Below are 12,006 nucleotides of genomic sequence, written 5' to 3'. Positions count from 1 at the left end.
CGCACTTTTGGGTCAAACGCACTTTTTTGTCCGACCCCAAAGTACGCTCAACTTCACAGCGCACTTTGGGGTCAAACGCACTTTGGGGACAGAATCATGAAATTGACCCCAAGGTGAGTAAATATGCTACAAATCAACGAACTTTGGGTTCCGAAAATAAATTTGAAGGTTACAAGTGAGTTCTGATTAAATGCCGAGTACTGACTTATATTGACATTGAAATGCATGTATTTGAGGTGGAGTTTAAGATGACGGTGGTACTTACATACATTACTGTGCAATCTTACTAAAGCCTTTACATTCTAAAGTGTATGATTCTTAAGTAGTAAATAGTTTTTTATCAGTTAACTACTTGAACTATCTTAAATATATTAACTATTTCATAAATTTCTCAAGTAGGTGATGGCCTGTAGCGGCTATTTCAAACCCGCGAGAAACTTTATCGTTTAATTATAAAATGTCGCCGGCAATTTTTTACAGTTGTTGTAAATAGCAAGGAACATTTGACTCCAGTGGCCGGTAGCGTCCAAGGTTAGACTCTTCACTTTAACACTCATTTGTCTAAAAAAAAGTCGAGGAACAGAAAGAAATCCGCAACATCTTTTGGAAATGTTGTAGGAATTATACAAAAAAATGAGGGAAAAATCATAGGTCGCGACTTTTTGTTCCATGAAGTATCGCGGCGAGATAGAATTAAATCAACCGCGACCTTTTAAAAGTGACATTTTCATGTATAATAAGTCGACACTTATTGCTCTAACTCTACTACATCTAAGATTTAAATGGCTTCATGAGCTACCTACAGTAGTAGGCATATACTTATATAGTTTAGTCTTCTACTCGACTTTATGGACAAAAGTGTGAAAAAACTCGAAGGTTTCTTTAAAATGCGACATTTTATACCATTTCGACATAAAATATCGCGGATTAAAAAAGTTTCCCGCGATATGTTATAGACTGGCGGTAAAAGTTCTCGCGACTGTAAAACTGGACGCTACAGACCACCATAATTGTACTTAAATTATGATTTGATTCTTAACTGGTAAATTTTTTATTAATTTTACCACTTGAAATATCGGGAGAGTTGTGACTATATAACAAACTACTATAGTCACGGGGGAGGAACTGTTATATGAAAGATAACTTGTCACAAAGTACGTTAAATGCAGTGAATATAATTTCATTTTCTGTTTAAATGATTTGTAACAGGTTAGAAATAAAATTAACTATAATAAAATTGCATGACGCATATGGCAGCACTTCATTTCAAGCCTTTTTTTCACTTTTGATATTCCCAAATATTTGGACCACATGATATCGCAAATGAAAACGTATACAATGTCGAAAAAATATTAACATATTAGCAATAAAGGTTTGTAAAATAATTTATAACTTTTAAATAATTATGTCCGTTATGACTCAGTGAAGTGCGGTCGTCTACGGAATGCCGTTAGGGCCATTGCCTATGAATGTGTTGATCTGAAACGCGATAGTCGATAGTACGATGGTGAAAACGCGAAATCACGAAACTACGATGGTGAAAACGCGAAAGTACGATGATGAAAACGCGATAGTACGATGATGAAAACGCGACAGTACGATACTACGATGATGAAAACGCGATAAACTATCGTGTTTTCACCATCGTACTGTCGCGTTTTCACCATCGTAGTTTCGTGATTTCGCGTTTTCATCATCGTACTGTCGAGTATCGCGTTTCAGATCAAACCATTCATAGGCGATGGCCCTAACGGCATTCTGGAATGCCGTTAGGGCCATCGCCTATGAATGTGTTAATCTGAAACGCGATAGTCGATAGTACGATGGTGAAAACACGAAATCACGAAACTACGATGGTGAAAACACGATAGTACGATGATGAAAACGCGATAGTACGATGATGAAAACACGACAGTACGATGGTGAAAACGCGATAGTGCGATGATGAAAACACGACAGTACGATGATGAAAACGCGATAGTACGATGGTGAAAACGCGATAGTACGATGATGAAAACACGACAGTACGATGATGAAAACGCGAAATCACGAAACTACGATGGTGAAAACGCGACAGTACGATGGTGAAAACACGATAGTTTATCGCGTTTTCATCATCGTAGTATCGTACTGTCGCGTTTTCATCATCGTACTTTCGCGTTTTCATCATCGTACTTTCGCGTTTTCACCATCGTAGTTTCGTGATTTCGCGTTTTCACCATCGTACTATCGACTATCGCGTTTCAGATCAACACATTAATAGGCAATGGCCCTAACGGCATTCCGTAGTCGTCTGCTTGATGTTACAAAGTGCATATATACCTGTGACACGCTCTTTGTGGTTAAACTTTGACACTAAATGCGTAACGCACTTTGGAGTTGGACCCCAAAGTACTTAACGCAGTTTTGGGTGGGACTCCAAAGTGCATTCGACCCTAAAGTGGGGAGTTTAACGGCTTATTGTATGTATTGTTTATTTATATGTCTTGTTATTCGTTTAAATTGTCTATTGCATTTCATATGTTGTATTTTCGCATTGTTGCATTTTGACTTTTTCCTTTGTTATATTTTGGCTTTTTCGCATTGTTGTATTTTGACTTTCGCATTGTCTTTTTTCGTTTTTTAGAATTGTTGTGTTTTCACATTTTCGTATATTCGCCGAAGCAATTCAAAAATTTAACAATGCGAAAATGCTACAATGCCAAAATGTAACAATGCGAAAATGCTACAATTCCAAAATGTAACAATGCAAAATGTAGCAATGCGAAAATGCGAAGAGACAACAAAATTATACTTTGTGTTCCCTTTGTGTTTTCATATTTTTGTAATTTGAAAGCAAAAAGCGAAAATACGACAATTGGAATGCGAATATACGACGGTTTCTATGTGTCGTATTTTTGCCGTCCTTCTGTCGTTGTTCGCTTTTTCGCCTCGAAAACGCAAAAAAGCAAAAACATGAAGAGACAACAAAGTCAACTTTGTCGTCCGTTCGTGTTTCTGCATTTTCACATTTTGTGGCAAAGAAACGAAAAACGATATGGCGTAAATCAGCCACCATAGAAACATTACATTTTGGAAGAAACAATCGTATTACAAGCACCTGCTCAGAAACATTTGTTCTCGGTGGAACTGAAAATATTCACTTTTGTCGAAATGCACGGACACACGTTTTTAAAGGTACTTAAAAACCGTGTCAAAAATCATGATTGATCGATCAAATAAGGGACATCCTTTATTTTGCCATGCAAATGTTTCAATATTTGGACCACAATCAAATTTTAAGCATAAAATGGAATCTACGGCAGCCATAGGTGACACATTCGCGATTACATTTATTTCGGTATAGTTGTTGAAAAGATATCGCAATTTATTAGTTGTATTTATAAGGTATATATTTCTCAGTCTTAAAACGTGTCTTTTTAACGTTTATAGCTTTTATCTATAGAAATTCAAAGACTACGCTCCTCCTTATACGCCAAATTCATATTGCTTCCCGCTCAACATCGAACATCTCGCTCCACTTCTTTCGAAAAATATCGATATACAAATTTACGAAATCCACCAGAAGTAATTTATGTTGAACGAAGTTCTTGTCACGGGTTGATATTTTTCTAAAACATTCGAATGGTAGAGCATCTAAATGGTAAGTCAGTTTAATATTCTACAAATCATTGTTCACTTCGTCAGGAAAAAAGTTTTCCCGGGTTAAATATATTTTTTTCTTTCTATAACAGCTTAGATCATTGGAAGACTTACACAGTTAAACAATCCTACACGGAACAACATTTTTTCGTTTTTCGTAAAAATACAACTTAAATTAATAACAAAACAAAAACATAAACAATATTTACAAGTAGCCGTTTATATCGATCTTTCGCCTGTTTTTTCCGTACACCACAATTTTGAAGTGGAGCGACAGTTTGCCAGACGTGTAGATGGAGACAACGTGTTTACGCATGATTTAATTTTAGCTTGGTTCCTCGAAATAAAATCATGGTTAACAACAGACAGTCGCACAGTCCATCATTTGTATACAGAGATAAGAAAACATTGTCTTTCCATGAAAAGGAAATGTAAATAAAATTTTTGCAACAAAGCCAGAAATTCAAATTTGGTCAAATAGTGAAAAGCTGTTGTATTTGAATGTTTTATGCACTTTTGTATTTATTGACGACTCGAATATTAAATCGTGTCATTCCGTAGTAAACATGCGTCTTATTCAAAATCATATTGACTCGGCTGCTTCGAAGACTTATGATACTACTCTACGTCAACAGAATAAAATGTTCTGTAACAAAATATGATTCTGCTATTTTAAGTAGGGGTGTATCCGTTTAGCAATGATTTCGTGCATCCGCTTTTCAATGTTAAATTAGAACCATATTTAATTCATACAAAAAATGGAAGTGTAAAGATTATATTGGTTGGAAAGAAATACAAAAGAAATACTTTTTAAAATTCCTGGAAAAGAATATGCCATCATACAAGCCTTATCATCTCAGAAATAGATTTATTGATCTTTGACATTGATAATCATAATCATTGATTATATGAAATATATTGATTTCTTGTTTTATGCTGATAGAAATATATAAAACATAGGCTTGGCTGGTGGATATATACTTTACTATGATGTTTGTGCTAATAACATTTCTAAACTCAATAAAAAAATAAACAGTTTTCATTTAATTATGAACAAAGTTAATTATTTGTACATATGTAGATGTGTTCATTAATCAAATTAAAGTTTGTGTGTAATCCTTTAACCCCAGGGATTATCGGTTCGAGCCTTACTTTGGTCACGACCATGTTTCTTCATATGACACCAGTACTGGTTTGTTCCAGGAAGCCGACCCGAAAGTGATCAATATAAGTTGCAAGAACTTGTTTTGCAATCGAGCTTACAATAATGTAATTAAACATAACTTATCCATTTCATTATTTTGTTGTTTCTTATGATTTTGTTTTTTATTTTAGAAAAGTGTCTGAATCACCAGACGATAGTGCGTTCAGTGTGACAGATCATTTTTCATCCGAAAAAATGATCAAGTGTGAAAAGAATAATATCAAAACCTCTCAGTATCAAGTGATTCTTGGGTAATAATATTGTTCTCATAAGCAAATATCATGCAATTGTTTTCAGACTTCTTCGATTTCAAATAACGCATAATTGTGTATTGCTTAGTGTTTGTTAAATTGTATTCATGAAAATAAATCTGAGTGAGTGAGTGAGTGAGTTGGTGAGTGTGTGAGTTGGTGAGTGAGTGAGTGAGTGAGTGAGTGAGTGAGTGAGTGAGTGAGTGAGGGAGTGAGTGAGTGAGTGAGTGAGTGAGTGAGTGAGTGAGTGAGTGAGTGAGTGAGTGAGTGAGTGAGTGAGTGAGCTGGTGAGTGAGTGAGTGAGTGAGTGAGTGAGTGAGTGAGTGAGTGAGTGAGTGAGTGAGTGAGTGAGTGAGTGAGTGAGTGAGTGAGTGAGTGAGTGAGTGAGTGAGTGAGTGAGTGAGTGAGTGAGTGAGTGAGTGAGTGAGTGAGTGAGTGAGTGAGTGAGTGAGTGAGTGAGTGAGTGAGTGAGTGAGTGAGTGAGTGAGTGAGTGAGTGAGTGAGTGAGTGAGTGAGTGAGTGAGTGAGTGAGTGAGTGAGTGAGTGAGTGAGTGAGTGAGTGAGTGAGTGAGTGAGTGATGCTGACACTAAAACATTATTTTAACCTATGTATTCATATGAAGTGAACATCCAATGAAATCTTATTTTGCCTAAGGTGATATACAAAAGTACGAGTATTTGCATATTTTGGGACAGTTATCATATTTATTCAGTGTACTCGTCCATAAAATTAAAAAAGAGTAAAATACATTTTTACGATTCTCATTTCTACAGACAAAACGCATTTTCTTTTTTTTTTTCGTTTTTTATTTGTTCATTACCTTCCACAGTGCATACTACAATCCAAGATCAGACAGCAATGAAGCTACTATAACAGTGACAATAAATGTGCAAGGATTATCAGAACGTAAATATCCTGCTATATTACTTTGACGTGTAATGGTTTTGTTTACTTCGATAATAATTAGTGATAAAATAGAATCTATGTGGTAATATTAAAACTTATTGTGTCTTTTTGTTAAAATGCAGAGAAAATGTCATTTTCGTTTAAAGGCGTATCTTGAACGAATAACATTATCTGCCATATACAGATGTGTAATGTCGGATAAATGTAACACCATTTTTTGAAATTTTGATAATTCTTTTGTGGTTTGTTGCCAATAATGATGCTGTATACTACCAACAAAATTATTTATTGTATTATTAACCTTCTACTTTGAACCAATTCGCTTTAATGAGTCAGATAGTTGTTACCATGAACATTCTGGGTATTAGAAAAAAAAATGTTTAAAAACTTTCTGAAATCAATTGAAGCAAACTGCTGCTGCACCGAAATTGATTTTCTCTTATACGGTCATATGAATTTATGTGGGATGTTCAGAATGTTTTGAGACTGGTCGGAATTTTTCTATAACAATATAATTAATGCAGTTTATCAAATATGTGTTTGTTGTTTTACATATTGTTAAAATATAAATGCACTTTAAATATTTAGATTGTATAATGTACGTTTTGTAAAAATACTTTGTCGTGGTTATATACCACTAAATTTTGAATAAGTGCCCGCCCACGATTTGTCTTACCACTATCTTTAACGTGAATATAATATTATTCAAAAGCCCTCTGATGCTTTCATCAATAGAGAACGGAGACATTTATGAAAGGTATAAAAAGCTAAAAATCATCTGAGATTTATTATTTTCTTAATTGGTTTCCATAATAACCTCGCGTCCAATGTAACACATGCATGTATTTCACGATGACTTTTGGAATTTAACAAAAACTTAAGTTTATATCAAAATTTAGTAAAATAGAGTATACTATCCATATACTATTTTTTGCGGGAAGAGCATAACAAAAAAATATCCTATTGAAATACAGTTCATTCATATTTTGTATGTAAAAGTAGAATAGAACTGAGTTGCATGAAGCAATATACTTTCGCGAGGTGACATTTGAGCTCAACATGTTTGCTACATATTTATATACATGTATGTTCTGGTAAATGTTACTATTTTATGTTAAACAAAAGTCACCAAAATTTCAAAAATACGTTTTTAAGCATGCATCCTTAATTAGCTATGTAGTGAACAAAGCTTTTAAAATTTATTTACTTTATACTAACAACAGCAGCAGCGACAGAAACAACAGCATCAGTAGCGACAGTAACAACAGCATCGCCAGTAACAACAACATCAGCAGCGACAGTAACAACAGCATCAGCATCAACAGCAGCAGTAGCGATATTAACAACAGCATTTAACTTAGGGATCTTTATTCGCAATCTTATGTTAAACATTTAACTGCAACACATGTAGTTTTTGATCTTGAAGTTTTATTAATATCTTATCTACATTTTTGTATGTGTGTAGTAAAACAGAATTAACTTTAAATGTATTCAAGAAATTATATTTACTATATGCACAGATGGTGCAGCTTTGACTTTGCTGAAGGAAAAGCAAATGTTCACACATCGACGGAAATGAACAAGGGAATACTATTAAGAAATAACTTTTGATTTTTAAAGGAAGTCCACTCAAAGCTTTTTGCATGATTTCCGAAAGAACTTTCATAATTCTAATTAATGCTTTATAATTTTAGAAACGAGTGATAATTATTAGATACGTGAAACCTGATATCGTATGTTTAACTTTAATTTTTCTATGATATAAAATAATATTATATACAGTCGAGACTGTCATATGTGACTTTCCAAGGGATCTTCAGAAAAAGGTCGCATATGACAGGGAGTCTCTAAATACAGTCTCAAAGAAAATTAAATTTAAATATCATCTATCTGTCTATATACCAATGTGACTTAAAGATCCTGTAATTATGTTTTGTGATTGATATTGTTACTGTGTTTACGTATCTTGCAAAAAAATATATATGGATATAAATATGCAAATAAAACAATTTTCAAACATCAAAGAATATGTTAAATGTTTACTGCAAATATTTGTGCACATTATATTTAATCAATAAATTACATGCATTGATTTCTTATTGGAAAATTTCACTTAGAATTTATAAAAAATAAAGTTCTAATTACCTCCCTTTAATGGCCTTTATTTACATGAAATTAAAAATTGGGTGATATCTTTCTAAATTATGCTTATTTGAATTTTACAATATTGACAAATCTTAATTTGAGCATCATATTTATGAAATAAAACCATGAAAAAATTGTGTTACAGGATCTTGACTGTAAACATATCCATATCCAAAGCTTTTTCTGGTTTCGTATCAATATTTTTTCCGTATTAATTATGCAGCCATAGAAAGGTAAATTAAAAAAATGCTGCCTAAAACATCTTCCGTGGGCACTCTATAATTAAAAAAAATCTAACACAAGTCTTAACCCAATTATGTACATTACACACACATCTATTGCATCATGCTTCCCATGAACAGACGCTACGTCACTTGGTACCTGCATGTATCTACATGCTAACTGTGTAATTGAGATAGAGGTGTGTACAGCGCTGGATTATAATTGGACTTAATTATTTTGGCCCTCTGGGTGTTATAATAGGTATTCTTTATCTGATCAATGGACAATTAAAAGGTGTGAAAGTCGTTTAAATCAGACAAAACATTGCATTGGGACCAGACAATTAGGGTCGTTTGTCACATAAGACAGGGAGTCGTTTAATTCAGACCATTTATATAGGAAAATACGTTGGGAGTACTGAAACAAGGTCGGATAAGACAGGGAGTCGTTTAAATCAGGGGGTCGCTTAGGCAGTCTCGACTGTACTTATTTTTTAAATATTAACTGTAATAAATATATGCTATACGGACAAAGAGCTGTAATAAATATATAATATACGGACTAAGAGCGTCTGTTCTAATAGTTCCATTATGACTAACAATAATTTACAAACGTTATCATGAGATATCACTGTTAAAAGTTAAGATAAAATTGTTTGATATTCAAACACTACAGCGTTGGATATGTTTAGTCTGAATCTAAAAATGAAGAAAACTGGTTGCCAAACCAAACCAAACATGACATTTGAATGTTTATTTGCTTAATATAAATGCGTTCATCTGTTTGATATGTATGCGTCCACTTGTTAAATATATAACATGTATAACAGTCGTATAACTTTACTAACGACAGAAATACACTCAACTAGAATATAGAATAGTAAAATCTTGGAATTTTCCTTTTATCATAAATTATAAATTTTGTAAAATGGTTACAAAATCAAAAAATCGGAATAATTGTTTTTCGTTTTAAATGGTTATGTTGACGGCATGACCCAATCAGAGTGTCGAATACGAAACATCGACCCAGGTGTAAATATTTCTTCATTTTAAAAATAACTGCATTTTTGCCTGACAACTTGACGTTAAATAATAATTTAATAAGAATACTACAAGTATGACAGAGTTATGCATAGAGTGAAGCGGCATTCATTACAGTACATTATTCATTACAGTACCATACAGCTGTGACGTTTAAACAGCAGAGGATAAGCACTGGTCAATATCTGCATTGGATCTTGTAAAAGAATTTCACAATGAACCATGTTCGTTTGATGGTTGGCATGACCTAAATCTCTATGATGCGATGTCACCTTACGACGTCCGTAATTTGATTTCTGTCCCTTAGGCATTTTCAAGAATTTAAAGATCCTGTATATTTTGTGATTGATATTGTTAATGTGTGTATACCACACTTGCAAAAAAATACAATGTATATAATAATGCAAATAAAACAATTTTCAAAATATGCAAAATGTGTACTGCAAAAATTAAAAATTGTGTTACAGGATCTTTAAAATAAGTGAATAGAAAAGTCTTTGGTAATGTTCAACTCTGCAAATATATTTCTCTGAATATTGCAGTTTAGGTCAAGTGGAATATAACAAAAGGGCATATTCTCATCTTGAAATTTAATGACTTTTAATACTAGACCTAAAATGGAGGAAACATATTTTGGTTTAAACATATTTATTTTAGCTTGATTGCGAAACAAGTTCTTGCAACTTATGTTAACCACTTTCGAGTCAGCTTCCTGGAACCCACCAGTACTGGTGTCATATAAAGAACATGTTCGTGACCTGAGTAGGGCTCGAACCCATGATCTTTGGCTTGTGAGGCAGACACTTTAACCACTATGACATTGCTCATTTCGAATCAGCAAATGTTTTTTGGCATCGTTCCTCGACAATTTGTGCTTGTTTTCCTTCATATTTCTTTTCGCTTTATAGAGTATGACAGTAAACATTGTCATGCAATGTTGCATGTTACAGATTTCTAAAATATTCTTTGAATAATGGTTTGCTTTTATAGTTTGTTAATTGGTCGAATTAAGTCACAAATTAAAAAAAAAAGATTTTTTTTTTTGCAAATCATTTCAATATAAATGGATTGGTCTACAATAGGCAGGCAGATACTCCAATTGTGTAATAAAATAATGAAATCAATAGCAGCATTTGGATATTCTTATAAATCATACCTTTCAAAAATGGTACTTAATACAATCAATATAATTATAATGGTTTTACAGATCTTCCAATATGGGCCTATTCACTTTAAAGTCACCAGTATTAATGAATACTTAAAATATATTAAATATGATTATATTTTACTTAACTAAGCCAAGCTCGTGTATATGAACAAATATACAACATAAATAACAATACAGATAAATGTATAAATGATTCTATTGCATTGCATCGGTTATTTTGTTGATGTGTGTGGTGTTTTGTACATTATGTTGATTGTTTGTTCGTTCGTTTGTTTGTTTGTTACAAAAGATTTAACATTATTGCATCCTTGTAACAATTCAGGTTTCTATTTTGGCTGGCAATATTGCTATTCAGACGTAAAACCTTGTATCTTAGTATTTGAGCTGGTCGCGTTATAAGCTACTGACCTTGCCATTAGAACTTATTATATTACATTTCAATCATACAATGTGTTGTGAAAATTTACTTTTTTATACAAATTTCTCAACATTTTTGGTTATTCTCTCAGAAAAATACAACGAGCCTTTAAAAGTCATCACTGTTTATTTAAACATTCGTTACATTTGAGATGCACTAGCATGAATAGGTTACGATATGTACATTAGCTAATCGGTCCTTTGATATTATTTTAAACTAATGTTTACCCTCAAGTCAAGTTTTATTTACTAAATATCAATAGTAATCATAACGGAATAGTAATTTAATTTTCATTATGTATCACTGTTTTGTAATATCTATACATTTGTGTTTGGAAATTTTTCGATTTTATAATCCCCCAAGAACTAAAAGCATTATGTACTTTGGCTTGTTAGATTTCCATTTGTATGATAATGTAATACCCTTCTATAAAACAAATCTAGGATTTATTCATTGCTGACGATTGCACCTTTTTATTATTCCCCGTCCAATACTCCTAACATCGCTATATGGAAAGGCAATTTCAGACAAAATTCAGTTTTGGACATCGCTGCAATATTCAGTTACATTAGCTGTTCGGAAAGCTATATGTACTTAATGCGACTGTGAGTAATAAGGCCGATTTTATTATCGTTGTACAACTTGACTTATTGATTCCATTGTATTTAGTAAACATTTCTGTGATAACCAATAAACGATACTGACTTGACGAAAAGCTACCCCTTATGTACACCCTAAATGCTGAAAGTTACACAGAAATATAGACACTAGTAAAATGCTATACTACGGTGTCGTTTACAGTATAATTTAGATCAATTATTTTAGTAGCAATAACGGATGCTAATAGTTTTGTAACAATGCGCCATACAAATGAAAATTGAGTATAAAAACAATGAGTGTTGCTTTCCTAATGGATGATACTAAATTGTTAAGCGTACAAGAAAATCAATCAAGAAAAAACGAATAATGGATTTCTGAAGAAATTATTACTTTCGAACTTATCATTAGA

At 32.9% G+C, this 12,006-nt stretch overlaps 1 long non-coding RNA gene across 1 annotated transcript; it reads left to right on the top strand.

Moving 5' to 3' along the window:
• The first annotated feature begins 3,535 nt into the window (after positions 1–3,535).
• Positions 3,536–7,778, top strand: LOC132726402 (uncharacterized). Its single transcript, XR_009625188.1, has 3 exons — positions 3,536–5,097; positions 5,928–6,004; positions 7,231–7,778. It is a non-coding gene; the product is annotated as an uncharacterized LOC132726402 (long non-coding RNA).
• Positions 7,779–12,006: the final 4,228 nt, after the last annotated feature.

The sequence above is a fragment of the Ruditapes philippinarum genome, unplaced genomic scaffold (genome assembly GCF_026571515.1).
Source record: "Ruditapes philippinarum isolate M1 unplaced genomic scaffold, ASM2657151v2 ctg6463_1_1_1_1, whole genome shotgun sequence".
NCBI lineage: Eukaryota > Metazoa > Mollusca > Bivalvia > Venerida > Veneridae > Ruditapes > Ruditapes philippinarum.
Note: the sequence above shows the minus strand (reverse complement) of the source record. Positions and strands in the feature narration are given on the sequence as shown.